Source organism: Notolepis coatsorum (genome assembly GCF_963971535.1).
Source record: "Notolepis coatsorum genome assembly, chromosome: 5".
In the NCBI taxonomy this organism is placed as follows: Eukaryota; Metazoa; Chordata; class Actinopteri; order Aulopiformes; family Paralepididae; genus Notolepis; species Notolepis coatsorum.
Window position 1 is genome coordinate 143,587,055 of NC_140169.1, and position 20,809 is coordinate 143,607,863.

The 20,809-nt window shown below is 45.0% G+C and overlaps 1 protein-coding gene and 2 long non-coding RNA genes across 4 annotated transcripts in view; 1 reads left to right on the plus strand and 2 right to left on the minus strand.

The window, feature by feature from the left end:
* Positions 1–20,809, minus strand: part of acp1 (acid phosphatase 1) — a 67,421-nt gene that overhangs the window by 26,029 nt on the left and 20,583 nt on the right. The window lies entirely within an intron of this gene.
* On the plus strand, positions 18,879–19,715 carry LOC311229348. The gene is made up of 2 exons (XR_014619749.1): positions 18,879–19,019; positions 19,245–19,715. It is a non-coding gene; the product is annotated as an uncharacterized lncRNA (long non-coding RNA).
* On the minus strand, positions 19,428–20,109 carry LOC311229347. The gene is made up of 3 exons (XR_014619748.1): positions 19,990–20,109; positions 19,712–19,860; positions 19,428–19,566 (listed from the first exon to the last, which is right to left on the minus strand). It is a non-coding gene; the product is annotated as an uncharacterized lncRNA (long non-coding RNA).

Genomic DNA, 20,809 nt, shown 5'->3' on the forward strand with positions numbered 1-20,809 from the left:
AGGGGTACAGCATTACACCCACAGTAGGAGGTACAGCATTACACCCACAGTAGGAGGGGTACAGCATTACACCCACAGTAGGAGGTACAGCATTACACCCACAGTAGGAGGGGTCCAGCATTACACCCACAGTAGGAGGTACAGCATTAGACCCACAGTAGGAGGGGTCCAGCATTACACCCACAGTAGGAGGGGTCCAGCATTACACCCACAGTAGGAGGTACAGCATTACACCCACAGTAGGAGGGGTCCAGCATTACACCCACAGTAGGAGGGGTACAGCATTAAACCCACTGTAGGAGCGGTCCAGCATTACACCCACAGTAGGAGTTCAAGTTTCAAGTTTCTTTAATAGTTGTCATACAGAAGTACAGAATACTTTTGTACAAAATGCTTCTTACTGTTGCGCTCCAGAGACTGTGCATGACAAGATAAGTATGAAATAAAAACATAGTAAAAATTAGAAGAAAAAAAAGAGGTCACAGTGTTCAGTTTAGACATATGTACAATGTTCGTAGACGTAGTTACCATACAATATACAATACTGTGCAGTGTACTAATATACAATACTATATAGTGCAAGGCATAAATGGACGAGGTGCAGTTTAGGTACAATTCACAGTAGGTGTACGAGTTGTAGTGCAAATCCTTTATCAATAAATATAAAGTGTAAGTGTGTTTGTGTGATCTAAAGTGTGGAGAGTGGGTGCTGCAGTGTGTTGTTTGTTTGAGTGAGTGTGTGTGTGCGTGTGGGTGTGTGTGCTGTGTGCATTTGATGGTTGTTGCATAGTGATTATTGTTCGTTTAGCGATTATTGTTCGTTTAGCAGCCTGATGGCCTGGGGATAGAAGCTCCTTCTGAGTCTTTCTGTGCTCGCCATAAGACTCCGGTATCGCTTGCCTGACGGCAGCAGTTCAAAGAGGCAGTTGTTCGGGTGGCTCGAGTCCTTAATAATTCTCTTAGCCTTCCCCTTGCACCGCTTGTTGTAAATGTTCTGGAGGGTGGGAAGCCCCCCTCTAATTGTGCGTTCGGCTGAACGTGTCACTCTTTGTAGTCTGCTACGGTCTTGTGCAGTGCTATTCCCAAACCAGGAGGTGATGTTGCCGGTCAGGATGCTCTCTATTGTACATGAGTAGAAGTTCCTAAGGATCTTCTGACTGACTTGGAACTTCCTTAGGCGCCTGAGGAAGTAGAGGCGTTGTCGTGCCTTCTTCACAACACTGTCAATGTGTGTGGTCCATGTCAAGTCCTCGGATATGTGGGCTCCGAGGTACTTGAAACTGTTCACTCTCTCAACTGGTGCCCCGTCGATGCTGAGGGGGCTGTAGTCCTTGACCCCCGACCTCCTGAAGTCCACAATCATCTCTTTTGTTTTGCTGACGTTCAGGGAGAGGCAGTTCTCCTGACACCACTGTGACAGGTTCTCTACCTCTTCCAGGTAGGCCCTTTCGTCGTTGGCAGTGATCAGGCCCACCACTACTGTGTCATCAGCAAATTTGATGATGGTGTTGTTGTTCCGCTGTGCTACGCAGTCATGTGTGTACAGGGAGTAGAGGAGGGGGCTCAGAACACAGCCCTGGGGGGCCCCTATGTTGAGCGTGATGGATGAGGAGGTGCAGTTGCCGGCTCTTACCACCTGGGGTCTGCCCGTCAGGAAGTCCAGGACCCACTGGCACAGGTCATAGTTCAAGCCCAGGTCCCTGAGCTTGGCTATGAGTTTGGAGGGGACTATGGTATTGAATGCTGAGCTGTAGTCGATGAACAGCATTCTCACATAGTTCCCCTTCCTCTTGTCCAGATGTGATGCTGCTGTGTGCAGCACATGGGCTATGGCGTCCTCCGTGGACCTGTTGGGGCGATATGCAAATTGCAGAGGGTCCAGGTTGATTGGGAGGGAGGAACAGATGTAGCCCTTCACTAGCTTCTCAAAGCACTTCATGGCTATGGAGGTGAGGGCTACAGGGCGGTAGTCGTTGAGGCAAGCGGGCGTAGATTTTTTGGGTACAGGGATGATGGTGGACTTCTTCAGACAGGTGGGGATGACGGCCTGTTCCAAGGACAGGTTGAAGATGTCAGTGAATACCGGGGCCAGTTGGTCGGCACAGACTTTTAGGACGCGGCCGGGGATGCCGTCCGGTCCTGCTGCCTTCCTGATATCCACTTTTTTAAAGATCCGTCTCACCTCATGCTCTGTTACCCTGAACACTGAGTCTCCATCAGCAGACCCCCCCCCCCCCATTGCCGTGGTTTGTAGGCTGGTGTTGTTATTCACAGCCTCAAACCTCGCATAGAAGGAGTTGAGATCATTTGCTAAGGAGATGTCACTGTTCAGTTTGAGGGGGGTTCCTTTGTAGTCTGTCATTGTTCTGAGGCCCTGCCACATGCCTCTAGAGTCAGCCTGTTCAAACTGAAGTTCAACTTTATCCTTGTACCGCCGTTTTGCCTCTATTACTGCTCTCCTGACGTTGTATCTTGCCATCTTGTGTTCTTCCATGTTGCCTGTCACCAGCCCGGTGTTGTATGCTGATGTGCGCACTTTCAGAGCCTCACGGACGGATTTGTCTACCCAGGGCTTTTGGTTTGGGTAGATATTAATTTTGGTGGTGGGGATTATTACTTCTACCTGAGTACAGACATAGTCAATCACCGTTTCGGTGTATTCGTTAATATTGGCTGTGTTATCACGGAGTACACTCCATTCTGTGCTTCCCAGCACTGCTTGGAGTGACTCTACTGACGTCACGGTCCAACGCTTAACCTCTCGCGAGACCACCGGCGTTCGCTTGAGACACTGTTTGTACTTAGGCAAAAGAAAAATTGCTGCGTGATCGCTTTTACCGAATGGACTAAGAGCCTGTGACTTGTACCCATTCTTAAATTGCGAGTATACATGGTCTAATATGTTCTCGCCTCTGGTGGGACAGGTCACATGCTGATAGAAATTCGGCAGCACCTTTTTAAGGGGTCCAGCATTATACCCACAGTAGGAGGTACAGCATTACACCCACAGTAGGAGGTACAGCATTACACCCACAGTAGGAGGTACAGCATTACACCCACAGTAGGAGGGGTACAGCAGCATTACACCCACAGTAGGAGGGGTACAGCATTAGGCCTTCAAGGGGAAGGATGCAGAACATGTAATAGAATATGCTCCCATACTGAGAAACGTTCTACAGACCAGCTTGAATCAATCTGTACCGACTAATTTCCGGTTCAAGTTCCAAGACATACAGAGTTATTTATTTCTTGTATTATTCTGGTATTTTTGGTCAAACACTGAGAAGGACCCCGGGACATCTGGCACAGCCAGGGTTTTCCCTCGACTGTTTTCCACTATGATACGGGTGTAGCAGGTGTCCTTCATGCTAGCAAGGACTCTTAGCTTCCTCTGATTAGGTTGAAACCGTTTACCCAGATTCCAACCGTGAGTTCTGTGCAGCACATGGGTCTCACAGTGTCTTCATCCCTGTACATATTAATACTCTCTGATTAGCACCGTTACTCAGTAGTACCAATTTATTTATATATATATATATATATATATATATATATATATATTTTTTTTTTTTAAACATAACATACATTTATATATTTTATACCCAGTTTAATCACCTGTACATTGTATATTACTACTGCACTTTACGGTTACATTTGCACTCGGGTTGGATGCTAAACTTATTTCCGTTGTACTGTACTTGTGCTGTATGACGACAATAGATTTGAATAGAATCAGGCCGATATCCAATACTAATATTGGTACAACATCCTAATTACTAAAGTGACAATATGCCTACTGTGTGTTTTGGAGCAAATACACGAAGAAGACCCAGCACATTCCATTTTACTCATCTTTTTTTAAATCGCCAGACCACCGTAGAGATTATAGAGACAAAATAAACCGTAATCATGATTGAAGCACACTATTAAATTATCCTAAACTACGGATGGGAAAACAAAATTACAACAGTTACCAGACCCTCCTGGACAGGCTTTCAGACGAGATCTTATCAAACAAGTCGTTATGATTTCAAAAAGGGCCTCTGCAAATACATAGTGTATAAAAGAAACCGCAATAAAGAGATAAAGTGAGACAAAAGACCACAGGCACCGGTAAATGCTGGCTGTTACCAGATTATTTAGGGTGTACATGATGTTTGGTTACGTTTATTTGACAAGTGAAGTCATAAAGTAAGACATCTGCCATGGGTTGTCAACTTAACGCAATAAAAATTATTGTTTTATTGTTATTGAGTTTTTATTGAAAGAGTTTATTTTCCGATGTTTGCACAGTCTAAGGGAGGCTTCACTGCCGTTGTAAATGTATAATGTGTGTATGTGACAAATAAACTGTGTTTTACGAATTCAACACATCATATTACATACCGTTGGAGCTCACTGTACATTACATGGAAAACAGTGCGTGCAAAATACTACATATTTGGTGGATTTGCAGACAGATGGACGTGGCCGTTCAAAACACCACAAGAGGAAAACAATTCAGTGGCAGCTGTTTCCACTTGCTAGCTGTGCAATCAGGAGGATGTTCGGTCAGTTGTGCCCCAAGAAAAACACACCAGTGATGCTCCAGCGACGAGTGTGTTGTTTGCTTGTTTGTTTGTTTGTTTGTTTGTTTGGGAAAAATTGTTTGGCGAGCCTGGAACTGGAAATAACTCGGGGGGGTAAAAACTTGCTGCACGAAATGTGGAATTGAAACGACTGGGTAGGAGCCATCTTCTCCATACTCAACATGTTGCTGCACTGGGTAGGAGGGGAGCATGTCATATGTTCCCCGGGTCCTATGTTCCCCGCTTTGATTGAAAATTTTGGACCACAAGCCCTGATTCCAAACTCTAACCTTAACCAGTTCGAAAGAGGGCCTAAGATTAACCGTTCGAAACAAGACGGACATTAATAATTAATAAAATAATAAAAATGTATAACATTTTCAATCTATTAATCAATCAAGCGGGGAACATAGGGATGATCCCGGTAGGAGCCATCCTCTCTCATAATATACTGTAGTATGTAACGTGGAGAATATAGTATGTAGCATGGAGAATTAATATAATATAGTATGTAGCATGGAGAATTAATATAATATAGTATGTAGCATGGAGAATATAACATGGAGAACTCATAATATACTGTAGTACATAGTGTGGATAATATAGTATGTAGCATGGAGAATTCATATAATATAGTATGTAGCATGGAGAATTCATATAATATAGTATGGAGCATGAAGAATTCATATAATATAGTATGTAGCATGGAGAATTCATATAATATAGTATGTAGCATGAAGAATTCATATAATATAGTATGTAGCATGGAGAATTCATATAATATAGTATGTAGCATGGAGAATATAACATGGAGAACTCATAATATACTGTAGTACGTATTGTGGATAATATAGTATGTAGCATGGAGAATTCCTATAATATAGTATGGAGCATGAAGAATTCATATAATATAGTATGGGGCATGAAGAATTCCTATAATATAGTATGTAGCATGGAGAATTCATATAATATAGTATGGGGCATAAAGAATTCATATAATATAGTATGGGGCATGAAGAATTCATATAATATAGTATGTAGCATGAAGAATTCCTATAATATAGTATGTAGCATGGAGAATTCATATAATATAGTATGTAGCATGAAGAATTCATATAATATAGTATGTAGCATGAAGAATTCATATAATATAGTATGTAGCATGAAGAATTCATAATATAGTATGTAGCACGAAGAATTCATATAATATAGTATGTAGCATGAAGAATTCATATAATATAGTATGTAGCACGAAGAATTCATATAATATAGTATGACTCGTGACTGGAGTCTAGCTCTGCTATTTTAAATTAGAAAGCAAACAAAATAAATGGACAAGAGAAAAATAAATCTCAATTTGGTCAGTATTGTCATTTGGACAAGCAAAGCCATTACTTTAAGTTGCAGGCAAGAAAAACAAGTCTGTCCACCGTCTCTGGTTTTAAAACGGCCCTGTTGCAGGTCACCAAAAAAATAAATAAAAAATTCGATATTATTTTTTCCCGATAACGATAATTAAAATAAATCGCGATATATATTGTTATCGTTATATCGCCCAGCCCTAGTATGTAGCATGGATACTTCATATAATATAGTATGGGGCATGAAGAATTCATATAATATAGTATGGGGCATGAAGAATTCATATAATATAGTATGTACTGGATAATTCATATAATATAGTAGCATGGAGAATTCTGAAGCAGTATTTGACTTTAACAAACTTGTTTCCATTGACCATATTCACAACGCGGACGTTTTGTTCTCAAGTCACGCTCAGGTTGGGATTTTTTCGTTCAAGCCAACCTGAGTGCCGTGACATTAGGCGCAAAGCAGCTGCCGTGTGAATATGGTCAGTCGTGGTCCTGGTTGGTCGGAGGCGGAGCCAAAACAACAGCAGCAGCACGATGGGAGGCGGCCAACCTCAAAACAAATCAGTACAACTCATCCTTCAACATGGATCAAGAGAGAAACCCACGACGTATTCATCATAGTATATATAACCTATCGAGTCCTTCACTACATCAGCAGTTCTTTACTTTATTCTCGTTGTGCTTTATTCCAAGCAGATGGCTGCGTGTTAAATTGAACATCTACCTACTTCAGTCTTAAACCTAGATAGATTAGATATGCGCCTGAATTGCCAGCTGGAAACATATACGCACATATATATATACACACACACACACACACACACAGGGTATCAGTGCCAAACTGGGAAACTAATTGGGTTCAAGAAATGGATAGAATCTAACAGGAAGTGACACAGACAGTCACGTGACAGCTGCGATAGACCTAAGTTATGGAATGGGGGGGGGGGGGGGGGGTTACACAAGGCGCAAAAATATCTTGGCCTAATTCCATGAAGTTCAGCCCAGGCCCGATTCAGCAAGGTTCACATGGGGCTTCGGTCTGCAAAATCAAATCCAATTTAGAACGATTACAGTTTATGATCGTGGGAGAGATTCAGATATGGTATGGCCTACAGTACACCCTAGGCTCTGTTACCCGTACCGTACGAACTTTGAACTATGTTGCAATGCCTATACTGAATGTATACCTACCTACTGCTTTCACCATCAACACATGCCATATACTGAAATCATAGTAATCAATCATAATAATCACAACTACCCACCTCATACTATAGTCTACCCATATAACTCTGTATGATGCATGTACAATAGTGCTGTAATATACCGTATTATATACATGTATGTATTTACCGCTTATATATCCATATCTGTCTGAATATACCTGTATATAATTCTTGTATATACCTGCTTAAACACCTGCATATAACTCTGTATGATAACATACATAATGCTGTATATATTTATTCTTGTATATATGTATTTATTCTTACGGTGTACAGTATATATATATATATCCATACCTGCACACAATCCTTTTTACATATCAGTAGATACTATATTTATATCTGTACATGTCATATCCCTTACCTACTCTTAGTAGTTATGCTGCTGGCCAGTATGACGTACTACTATAGTGTCTTTATACCTGCATCAGTGTACATATTAATACAACTCTGTACATACATCTGATTAGCGCCATTACTCAGTCAGTAATACTGGTTTATACATTTTATACCCAGTTTAATCACCTGTACATTATACATTACTATTGCACTCTGGCTGGATGCCAAACTTATTTCCATTGCACTGTACTCGTGCTGTATAATGACAATAAATGGTGAAGTGGTGAAATGTGAAGTAAATTTGAAATGTGGTATATTGGCAAGGAAGGACGAGGTCTTTGACCCTCAAGTCTGGGCACTTGAGGAGAAGAGAAAGAAGGAAGGAATAAAAAGAGGGCGAGAGAGAGAGAGAGGGGGGAAGAAAGACGAGGCATCCAAAGAACTCGGTAAGCCGCTTAGGCACCAGATCCGTCCATAGGCATGTGATCTCAAAATGATCCCTAAACGTTCAAAGTAGCAGGAATATTCCTCCCCCCTGCCCCCGGAAAGAGCTTAACCCTTTCACACTACCAAAGGGTTAACCCTTTCACTGCGACAATACAGAAGGTTAACCCTTCCACTACCACAGTGTGGTAGTGAAAGGTTAACCTTCTGTAGTGTGAAAGGGTTAAGGAAGGATATCACTCATTAAGGGGAGACACTACAGGTGAATAGGGTAAAAAAAATTAACTAATAGATATCACAATGAAACTTCCCCAGTTGATTACTTATATTAAGACAAGACTTTTTTGTATTACAAGTTTTCTGAAATTGTATGTTTGAATATGCAAATGAGGCATTATCTACTTAAATATGCACTAATTTGCATATAATTCCAGGACAGAAATCTGAACATTGGATAAAGCCATTTTCAAAATTATAGTTTCATTTTGTTGACATATTAGAGCCAAAGGTTATTACAGAGGGGATTTTGGATATCTCTTTTTATCACTCCATAAATCAGAAAATACTCCATTCAGTCCATTTTTATGGTAAAATTCCATATTTCGCCATGTTTTTAGGAATAAAATGTGATATAAATCAGGGTATGAATGCGATATCAACAAACCCTTCTGTAAATACCTTCAGAACATAGATATGAATAGAACTGGAAGGTTTGGTGTATGTGAGTGCTACTGAAGTGGAGATTTCTGGCTCAGAGTATGAGGAAAAACTCTTAAAACTCATTTTTGGGAAAACGCCTTCAAAGTTCTGTATTGTAAAATGCCATACTTTTTTTTTAAAACAGATATTTACAAACACATTACCTAATCAAACCATTAGTAATAGACAACCTAAACACATGCCTGATAACTGAATAATAATAATAATGATGTTATTGAACTGAACAGAACTACACACAGGCTACAAACAGTGTAGTACAGTGTAGTACCCCCTAATAGGCAAAAAATATTTGAATAGATATCACTATGAAACTTTCCCAGTTTGTTATGTACATATAAACTAAGAAAAAATATATTGCAAGTTTTCTGAAATTTATGTTTATATATGCAAATGAGGCACTTCCCCATTAAATATGTGCACATTTATGGATGCAATAAGGCAAAATGAAGTAAAATAAACAACTAAATGTGTGTTATTGACGTTTTATTGTCACTAGTTTCATAGAAGACATGTTTAGGAAGCAAAATATAACAAAATCTCAAAATCAACAAAAAAAGTATATTTGACTATTCACCTGCAGTGTCTCGCCTTAAATAAGCAGACCTTAACCTACACATTAACTATACCTTGATGGTTTTATTTTTAAGTAATTTAAGGTGGACTCGTGCAGTGCGTGTGTGTGAAATAGTTGCACGAGTCCACCTTAAATGACTTTGTAGACTATTTCTCTGCCATCACCACGGCGACAGCCTAGCTTGACCTATTCACCCGGAAAGGAAACGTTTTACCTGGAGAAAGAAAAAAAACAGGGGTGTTGGGGCGGTCTACGGGGTGTTGGCGAGGTCTACGGGGGTGTTGGCAAGGTCTACGGGAGTGTTGGCGAGGTCTACGGGGTGTTGGGGCGGTCTACGGGGTGTTGGGGAGGTCTACGGGGTGGTCTACAGGGGTGTTGGCGAGGTCTACGGGGTGTTGGGGAGGTCTACGGGGGTGTTGGGGAGGTCTACGGGAGTGTTGGCGAGGTCTACGGGGTGTTGGGGAGGTCTACGGGGGTGTTGGCGAGGTCTACGGGGTGTTGGGGAGGTCTACGGGGTGTTGGGGAGGTCTACGGGGTGTTGGGGAGGTCTACGGGGTGTTGGCGAGGTCTACGGGGTGTTGGGGAGGTCTACAGGGGTGTTGGCGAGGTCTACGGGGTGTTGGGGAGGTCTACGGGGTGTTGGGTAGGTCTACGGGGTGTTGGCGAGGTCTACGGGGGTGTTGGCGAGGTCTACGGGGTGTTGGGGAGGTCTACAGGGGTGTTGGTGAAGTCTACGGGGGTGTTGGCAAGGTCTACAGGGGTGTTGGGGAGGTCTACGGGGGTGTTGGCGAGGTCTACGGGGGTGTTGGCAAGGTCTACAGGGGTGTTGGTGAGGTCTACGGGGGTGTTGGTGAGGTCTACGGGGGTGTTGGCAAGGTCTACAGGGGTGTTGGGGAGGTCTACGGGGGTGTTGGCGAGGTCTACGGGGGTGTTGGCGAGGTCTACGGGGGTGTTGGCGAGGTCTACGGGGGTGTTGGCAAGGTCTACGGGGGTGTTGGCGAGGTCTACGGAGGTGTTGGCGAGGTCTACGGGGGTGTTGGCGAGGTCTACGGGGGTGTTGGAGAGGTCTACAGGGGTGTTGGTGAGGTCTACAGGGGTGTTGGCGAGGTCTACAGGGGTGTTGGCGAGGTCTACGGGGTGTTGGCGAGGTCTACGGAGGTGTTGGGGAGGTCTACAGGGGTGTTGGTGAGGTCTACAGGGGTGTTGGCGAGGTCTACAGGGGTGTTGGGGAGTTCTACAGGGGTGTTGGCGAGGTCTACGGGGGTGTTGGCGAGGTCTACGGGGGTGTTGGCGAGGTCTACGGGGGTGTTGGCGAGGTCTACGGGGGTGTTGGCGAGGTCTACGGGGGTGTTGGCGAGGTCTACAGGGGTGTTGGGGAGGTCTACGGGGGTGTTGGAGAGGTCTACGGGGGTGTTGGCGAGGTCTACGGGGGTGTTGGAGAGGTCTACGGGGGTGTTGGCGAGGTCTACGGGGGTGTTGGCGAGGTCTACGGAGGTGTTGGCGAGGTCTACGGGGGTGTTGGGGAGGTCTACGGGGGTGTTGGCGAGGTCTACGGAGGTGTTGGCGAGGTCTACGGGGGTGTTGGCGAGGTCTACGGAGGTGTTGGCGAGGTCTACGGGGGTGTTGGCGAGGTCTACGGGGGTGTTGGCGAGGTCTACGGGGGTGTTGGGGAGGTCTACAGGGGTGTTGGGGAGGTCTAGGAGGGTGTTGGCGAGGTCTACAGGGGTGTTGGCGAGGTCTACAGGGGTGTTGGAGAGGTCTACAGGGGTGTTGGTGAGGTCTACAGGGGTGTTGGTGAGGTCTACGGGGTGTTGGTGAGGTCTACAGGGGTGTTGGCGAGGTCTACAGGGGTGTTGGTGAGGTCTACGGGGGTGTTGGTGAGGTCTACAGGGGTGTTGGTGAGGTCTACAGGGGTGTTGGTGAGGTCTACGGGGGTGTTGGCGAGGTCTACAGGGGTGTTGGTGAGGTCTACGGGGGTGTTGGTGAGGTCTACAGGGGTGTTGGTGAGGTCTACATGGGTGTTGGTGAGGTCTACGGGGGTGTTGGCGAGGTCTACAGGGGTGTTGGTGAGGTCTACGGGGGTGTTGGCGAGGTCTACAGGGGTGTTGGTGAGGTCTACGGGGGTGTTGGTGAGGTCTACGGGGTGTTGGAGAGGTCTACGGGGTGTTGGTGAGGTCTACAGGGGTGTTGGTGAGGTCTACGGGGGTGTTGGTGAGGTCTACGGGGGTGTTGGTGAGGTCTACGGGGGTGTTGGCGAGGTCTACAGGGGTGTTGGTGAGGTCTACGGGGGTGTTGGGGAGGTCTACGGGGGTGTTGGTGAGGTCTACAGGGGTGTTGGTGAGGTCTACGGGGGTGTTGGTGAGGTCTACGGGGGTGTTGGCGAGGTCTACAGGGGTGTTGGCGAGGTCTACAGGGGTGTTGGAGAGGTCTACGGGGGTGTTGGCGAGGTCTACAGGGGTGTTGGGGAGGTCTACGGGGTGTTGGTGAGGTCTACAGGGGTGTTGGAGAGGTCTACAGGGGTGTTGGCGAGGTCTACAGGGGTGTTGGGGAGGTCTACGGGGGTGTTGGTGAGGTCTACGGGGGTGTTGGTGAGGTCTACAGGGGTGTTGGTGAGGTCTACAGGGGTGTTGGAGAGGTCTACGGGGGTGTTGGTGAGGTCTACGGGGGTGTTGGTGAGGTCTACAGGGGTGTTGGCGAGGTCTACGGGGGTGTTGGCGAGGTCTACAGGGGTGTTGGGGAGGTCTACAGGGGTGTTGGGGAGGTCTACAGGGGTGTTGGCGAGGTCTACGGGGTGTTGGGGAGGTCTACGGGGGTGTTGGTGAGGTCTACGGGGGTGTTGGGGAGGTCTACAGGGGTGTTGGAGAGGTCTACAGGGGTGTTGGAGAGGTCTACAGGGGTGTTGGGGAGGTCTACAGGAGTGTTGGGGAGGTCTACAGGGGTGTTGGGGAGGTCTACAGGGGTGTTGGGGAGGTCTACGGGGGTGTTGGGGAGGTCTACGGGGGTGTTGGCGAGGTCTACGGGGGTGTTGGCGAGTTCTACAGGGTTGTAAACCCAGGTGAAACACCAAGGGAATCGGACTCATTTACTCTTTCCCCGAACCTTTTATCCAAAGCCACTTACAAGTTCTTTTTTTTTTTATCCACTTTTTCTCCCATTTTCTATTTTTCTCCCATCCCAATTTGGTATTGTCCAATTCAACCCTCCCCTGTCTCAAACGCCGTTTCTTGCCTCCCACAAGCCGGCTGCAATGTGGACTAAGTCATACATAGCACGAGTCCCCTCCGATACTCGAGGTAGCAGCCGTCGCATCTTTTCACCTGCGCGGCGCGATCTTTCAGCGTCAGGGGTCTGCGCTTTGGAGGGGCGCCGCCCCCGTCGCTTCTTGATTCTACTGCGCAGGCGCACCAACCGACCTGTAGGAGTCGCTCTCCACAACGTCCGATCCCCACCACTCAGTTTTCCCTCCCCCTAATACTGTCAATTGTATTAGTACGGACGACCAGCCAAACTGAAAACAATGTGGAGAGCTGGGCTCAAACCCAGCGTCTCCAGCATTGGTGGCGAGTGCCTTGCCCACTGCACCACCTAGCCGCCCCAGACACTTACATGTTCTGTACAACAAGTCAGCAGGTAGGATACAACTCTGGCAGCTAAGGGTCAGTAAGATTGTTCATCAAACAGTGTTGAACTTGAGTGCTACAGTCTTGAGTTCATAGTAGTAGAGACATATTAGCTTAGTAGGTAGTAATATAGGCAAGGTAGATTCCTAGAGGTTAGTGGGTTTTCTTTAGTTTTTAAGCAAAGAATTGCTTAGCAACAATGAACCAAGATAGATGTATCAAAATAAACGCAGCGCTTCCGTCTTTGCTGATTTGCTGATTTACTAGTTCCTAATACCACAGCCCACCAGTGTCAGTAACCACCATATAGCACTCAACTCATGTTATTGCTTATATACAGTATATAACGCTATATCTCCAATATATAAAGATACTTTTTCAGAACAGAATTTTGTCTTATTTCCTTGAAAATAGACTATATTCCAAGTAACTTGGGCCAATCTGATAGTAGTTACCATAAACTCTATCCTATGAAATTCAAATCAGAAAGATTTGTACAAGCTTAAAATGTGGGTACTTATTTCACAAATAAAAAGGTGGGAAGGTATTAATGAATTAAAATAAAAAAGGTGGATAAACTGTTTGCCACAACACCACAGCTCATTGGCCACAGTATTGATTTAATGATACTTGTATTTGCTTACAAGCACTTGTTGTTTGCCTACCAAGATGTCTGTGATTAATATGAAACTAAATAAACATATAAAAACATAAAACTATGAATAGACAAAGCTCATTTCCTTTCCTGCTGGTCTGTGAGGCAGTGAACAAACAGATGGGAGTTTCACCCATCCCACTCACTCACCCATCCCAGTCACTCACTCACTCACTCACTCACTCACTCACTCACTCCTTAGGCTATGATCACATTGGAGGCCTTTTTCTGGCACTCAAAACGCGAGGCGCAGCGGTGAACATAGAGAATCCGAGGTGCACAGACAGGACGCACAGGGAGCGACACCACTGATTACCGTTGCTACCTCAGCTAACGTTACATAAGTCACATACATTACTACTCACAGCCCTCCAGGCGTTAGGGATGGGCACCGAATGCGGTATTTTTAAGGTTATCGACCGAATCACGTCCGCGGTGACGTCAATGTTTAGTTTACCGCGAAACGAAACCTATGAAGTGTGTGCCGCAGACACCTGGTCAAGCACAGCATATTTTTTTAAAGCTTAGGAGTGCAGCGTTTTTGATGCGAAAAGATGCAAGCCCCCAGCAGCAGCCCCCAGCAGCAGCCCCCAGCAGCAGCCCCCAGCAGCAGCAGCAGCAGCAGCCCCCAGCAGCAGCCCCCAGCAGCAGCAGCCCCCAGCAGCAGCCCCCAGCAGCAGCAGCCCCCAGCAGCAGCCCCCAGCAGCAGCAGCAGCAGCAGCCCCCAGCAGCAGCCCCCAGCAGCAGCAGCCTCCAGCAGCAGCCCCCAGCAGCAGCAGCCCCCAGCAGCAGCCCCCAGCAGCAGCAGCAGCAGCAGCCCCCAGCAGCAGCCTCCAGCAGCAGCCCCCAGCAGCAGCAGCCCCCAGCAGCAGCCCCCAGCAGCAGCAGCAGCAGCAGCCCCCAGCAGCAGCCCCCAGCAGCAGCAGCCTCCAGCAGCAGCCCCCAGCAGCAGCAGCCCCCAGCAGCAGCCCCCAGCAGCAGCAGCAGCAGCCCCCAGAAGCAGCCCCCAGCAGCAGCAGCCTCCAGCAGCAGCCTCCAGCAGCAGCCCCCAGCAGCAGCAGCAGCAGCAGCCTCCAGCAGCAGCCCCCAGCAGCAGCCTCCAGCAGCAGCCTCCAGCAGCAGCCCCCAGCAGCAGCAGCCCCCAGCAGCAGCCCCCAGCAGCAGCCTCCAGCAGCAGCAGCCCCCAGCAGCAGCCCCCAGCAGCAGCAGCAGCAGCCCCCAGCAGCAGCAGCCCCCAGCAGCAGCCCCCAGCAGCAGCAGCAGCAGCCCCCAGCAGCAGCAGCCCCCAGCAGCAGCCCCCAGCAGCAGCAGCCCCCAGCAGCAGCCCCCAGCAGCAGCAGCCCCCAGCAGCAGCACCCAGCAGCAGCCCCCAGCAGCTACACGTAGCAAGCCTGCAGCCAGCACTGAAGAGCCCTCCGTTGACGACACTGAGGCATCGACATCTTCAGGTATATTTATTAAAATATATAGATGTGTACCTTTTAGTTCAGCACAATAGTTCATTGCTGCTAGAGTGGTTTGTTTAATCGTGTTATACTTGTTATTTTGTAAAACATTATTTTTTATTTAAAGATGTGTGTGTGTATATATATATATATTATATACCGGTATATTAACACATTAAGGACCGTCCACGAGTTAACTCGTGTTTCGATTCCACCCGTTGAGGACCAGAGCCACGAGTTAACTTGTGGCAAGTTGTTATTGTTTTATTCCATATTAATAAACGGATCAAGATCCCGGATCGACTCTGCAGATTTACCTACCAGATTTAAATCGGCGACATGCAATACCGGCCAGATCCTCTTAGGGACGCCATCGCTCCACTGCAGTATCATTGAGGCCGAATGGAAATTTTTTTTTTTACTGTCTAGGGCGTTTCATATGAGCCTGGATCCCAGCCGAACATCCTCCATCTTTGATCACGTTACGGAACGCAGATTTCAGCCTGGAATAATGGGATTTATGATCAGCCAATGGACATATCGATCTACCAGATGCCGATGAATAATGGGGAAATGCTGCCGGCGATCACATGGCCTGACGGTAGGATACTATTCACCCAAATTACAGCCGGATTGGACATTGTTGTAACACGCAAGCGATCGATCAGTGAATGTGGCTACTTGAACGCACACTGTATTGCTAATCAATAATACTGGTCGGCGTCCCCCGCCGCCCCCATTTCATCCATAGATGCTCTGTAATAGTCCGGATGCTAAGCAGTTTGTTTTATTTCATTCGAATATATACAACAGAAATGGCGTTTGATATAACGTGACTAGCCTTTAGCCTATTATCTAGCTCCCCAGACAAAAGACAAGACGAAAACTGCGATAAAGCTTATATTCACGACGCTATAAAATGACAACCAACCGATGGATTTTTATTTTCTTTAAGCCATTATGAAGGCACGGTTTATGCACTCAAGTGACAATGAGAATGGACAGATAGCAATACTATAAAGTATATATATAGCTGTTAGAAAGTACATCGGTTTGTTGACAAACCCTGGTCGTCCAGAACCATATTACACTGCAAACCGTGGTCACCAATGTGTTAACAAATTGTTCTAAATAAATAATAATGATGATAAATCATTTGAAGTTTGGACACATTTTTTACAACTGAGGTAGGTAGATTACATTTTTTTTTTTTTTTTTGTATTTTATTTTTTTATTCTTTTTTAAACAAACATATAAACAAACATGACAACACACGATAAGATATACAAGCATTAATTGTCAGGGCACATCCAATGTGATCACCTTTTGGTTAGTTGTTTTATATAAGATATACCCATAATACCTGTTATCTAAAAAAAAAACCTACATACATATGCTCAGCTCGAACCCCCCCCTCCCGGACCCCACCTTGAGAAGTACCTCCACTATCCCTCGCACCTAACCAGACACTACCATTATAAGCTAGCTTTTATTCTCTCCACCACTTCTAACCACATTGACATTTTGGATTCATTGAGACCCAGAATTCTTGCTGTAGATATTTCATGGTAAATTACATCGAGATATGTAAGAAACCAAACTTTACGGCACATTTTTTCCGGTTGAAACCAGCGTGATGCGATCAGCTTTTTGGCTACTGTGATACCCGATAAAACCAATCTCTTTAGCTGTGGATTCACTGCAAACTCAAAAACATCATTCAACAGCAATACCGAGGGGTGTACAGGTATATTCCAAGATACAAGTTTTGATATTTGTTGGGTCACATCTTTCCAGAATGCCTTAACTGGTGAGCAGTCCCAATACATGTGCATAAATGTCCCTTCGTCCCCATTTGTACATTGGGTGCATTTGGAATCTTGTTTGAGCCCCATTCGGCACAGTCTTATAGGAGTCAAGTATGTCCTGTGAATATAGTTAAGATTGATTTGTTGATGATCCGGGTTCCTTGATGTAAGTCGGACATTTGCCCAGGCTCCTTGCCAATCAAAGTCATTTTCCAGGTCTGGTATATCCCTCCTCCAGACAGAGTCAAGTTGGAGGGTTTCATACGAGGACGTTAGTAATTGATGATAAAATTCTGAAACAAAACCTCTCGATGTCTCTTGAGTAGAAGAATTTGTGGTATCTGTGGTGTTCAATTGGTCTGTCTAATGGAACACCGTGAGACTTCAAACATAGCTCTAACTGTTTGTGAAAAAGCCATGTGGACTTGGTGAGATTAAATTTTTTGCGTATTTCTTTATCACTACAAAAACCCTGTTTGTTAAAAACATCCCCTAATGAGTGTATGCCTTGCTCTTCCCATATAGGGAATCTTATAGGTCGTTTTCCAATTAAAGGTGTCATGCAGTGCTATTCCTAGCACTATTTGGGCAACTTTACACACTTCCTGTGAGTCTATGTAACACATGTGTAATTTTTATTCCAAAAATAATCATTGTTTTATATTTCTAATCTTGTACTCAAAACCAGCATTTTTCAGCCTCATGAAATCAGGCTATTATTTGGCTTGGCTCCACCCACACTTTGAGTGACAGCCACCCACCAAATAGCTCCGCCCATCTCCCCGTCATTCCATCCAGGTAGAGGTCTGAGGTCTTAGGTTTCAGGTTTTTATTTCGACACGCAAAAACATATACCGATTTTACTAACTAATACAACATGGCTGTACATTATGTTTGGGATCCAGAGAGCGACCCACAGTTTGATCCCGAAGAAGAAGAAGAAGGCGATTTGCTACAGCGAGGCTTACATTACATCGTTTCCGATTGGTAAGTTGATTAATTGCACTATTAGTTACTTACTGTTATATAATAGTTGTGTACTTCTGTCGCACGCGGCCCGTCGAAAACACACACTCACTAACGTTAGATTGTACTGACACTAACCCCCAAACAACAGCGATCGAGGCTTACGTTACATCGTTTCCGATTGGTAAGTTGATTAATTGCACTATTAGTTACTTACTGTTATATAATAGTTGTGTACTTCTGTCGCGCGCGGCCCGTCGAAAACACACACTCACTAACGTTAGATTGTACTGACACTAACCCCCAAACAACAGCGATCGAGGCTTACGTTACATCGTTTCCGATTGGTAAGTTGATTAATTGCACTATTAGTTACTTACTGTTATATAATAGTTGTGTACTTCTGTCGCGCGCGGCCCGTCGAAAACACACACTCTGTCCCGATGAGAGTCTCTGCTCGGAGACTGTTGCTTCTGTGAACAGTGTGACTGAAAGATAAAGATGATTGACTGTTGCTTCTGTGAACAGTGTGACTGAAAGATAAAGATGACTGACTGTTGCTTCTGTGAACAGTGTGACTGAAAGATAAAGATGATTGACTGTTGCTTCTGTGAACAGTGTGACTGAAAGATAAAGATGACTGACTGTTGCTTCTGTGAACAGTGTGACTGAAAGATAAAGATGATTGACTGTTGCTTCTGTGAACAGTGTGACTGAAAGATAAAGATGATTGACTGTTGCTTCTGTGAACAGTGTGACTGAAAGATAAAGATGACTGACTGTTGCTTCTGTGAACAGTGTGACTGAAAGATAAAGATGATTGACTGTTGCTTCTGTGAACAGTGTGACTGATTGTACTGACTGACACTAACTGTACTTGACGATTGAAATTGGGGGACCCTGATGTAAACAAGACGAAAGTCTTTCTCTGGCCTCCATTGATTGATAATTTCATTCACCCTCAAATCTACTAGGTGCACGTGCGGAAATTGTGAACGGATGCCAACAGAGACTGAGAATGTATGCTGCATGGAAGTTCCACAGGTAAAGTAGTAACACAAACTTGCATCTTGGTAGCACTGAAAACCATGCATATGGCTAACGATTTAATTTTCTATATATATAGGTCAGACGTCGAATTAACCAGGAACCAACTGGACTACTGTGCATGGTTGATCATCCGGGATTGGATCCAGTGTGCTTCAACCCCTATACCATCCAAATGGCAACTAATATCTACAAGGCAGATTTTGGCCGGATACCAGAAAGCGGAATCAATAAGTAAATAATATTTATTACAGATTTATATATTTTTTTACAGGTGTTTCTCCATCTTGCATCTCTCAGACTATACTAATCTTTCTTGCAAACACAATCTAATCCTTATTGCACATCACATATAATCAATGCTTGCTACTGTCCAATGACATGACATGACAAATGGTTATTTCCCAGCTTTTTTTTTTATTTTATTTGTGCATAAATATAATACTTGATTTTCTTCAGCCGTTTCAGATATATCGCGTACAGATGCTTTGTCGCGTGGTGCTTCGGCTACTTAGGCCGCAGAGTGAGGGTAGTAATCCCATCCTGTGTCGTGGTTCGAATCCGCACAGAATTTCCGGATGTTGATGGTGTCTATACTGGCTTCAGACCGGTACAGGATTGAATCGTGACACATAGCCGGCTACCGCTTCTTCCATGGAAGGCCTGTCGAACTGTGCGCACAAAGGTTCTGGGATGGCAATCGCCTCTACCACCTGGATATATTGTTGGGGGTCACGAACGACGGAGTCAAACAGGAGCGCCATCAGCTGGTTGACATAGTCTGTAAATGAGAAATTGTTATTTGTTTTGTCATGTTAAAAAGGTTATTATTTATTCAATTTATTGTATTCCACTGTAAGTGGAAATATTTTTCTATTTATATAGGTCATGTGTGTGCAATAATAAATGTTGATATTTTTACTTACTGAATGTCGCTGGGATTTTCCTTGGTTTTATTGTGTGTCCACCTTTTTTGGCCTTTGGAAAACTCATCTTGTACGCCGGCTCTCCAGAAGCGTTTATGGCTTGCTGGCGATTTGAGTTTTCATTGAAATGCATGGCAGCTAGGTATAGTCTGAAAGGAAAATTTCAATAAGCACAAGCAATATATTTGTAGTTGATCTGAGGTTATCTAATGCAACATAATGAGTTATTTGACAAATCAGGAGTCCATAATTAGTCATTTGTACACAATATAAAATACCTGCAAAGCATTCCTATGTACGAAAAAACCACGTTTTTTGGGGCAAAACGTAAAATCACACTGTGATAGGACTCCAATGAAGACGTTTGATGGTGTGGACTCAATTTGGCGACATCTTTGATGATCCTTGTGTTTAGCAAAACCTTCTCGAGCTGGTGGGCCGGTTTTGAGTCTAAAGTAAAAAAGAAATTGCATTCAGATATTTCATTAGAGTATATTACAGTAGATTAGAATTATTCAAGCAAGTATACATTTGAAAATCACACCAATCTAGAATGAGGACATAAATAAATATTTTGAGTATATATTCATGATGAAAGACAGACAGACATACCAGGTTTAACCCACTTGCTACTATCTCTTGATACACGGTCAGCATGAAGACAACGCGGATAGAGTGGTTCTTCGTCGTGTTCATGTACATTCATCATGTGATTGAGACATGACTTCCACCTAGCAACCCTCTCATCGGCAGACTTCGACGTGGCAGCTGTCCAGTAGAGGTGGTTTGAAATGTGCAGGCGCCACTTTTTTATGACCTTGCAGTCTTTCGCCTGTGCAATTTTGTCAAGCTTCTTAGACAGACCTTGAATTACATAACATAACATAACATTACATAACAGTCGTATGACATACATGACATACAGATAGACAGTACTGCTACATCTACATTTTTTGACATACCAGATTTGCAATTACAGTACTGGTTGGGTGGGTGGGGGGGGGGGGGGGGGTTGGTAGGAGGGGTGGAATTGAATGTGGGATGCGTTTCGACATACCTTTGGCCACGTGCCACACATCGTAGAAGTGTTTGATGTCG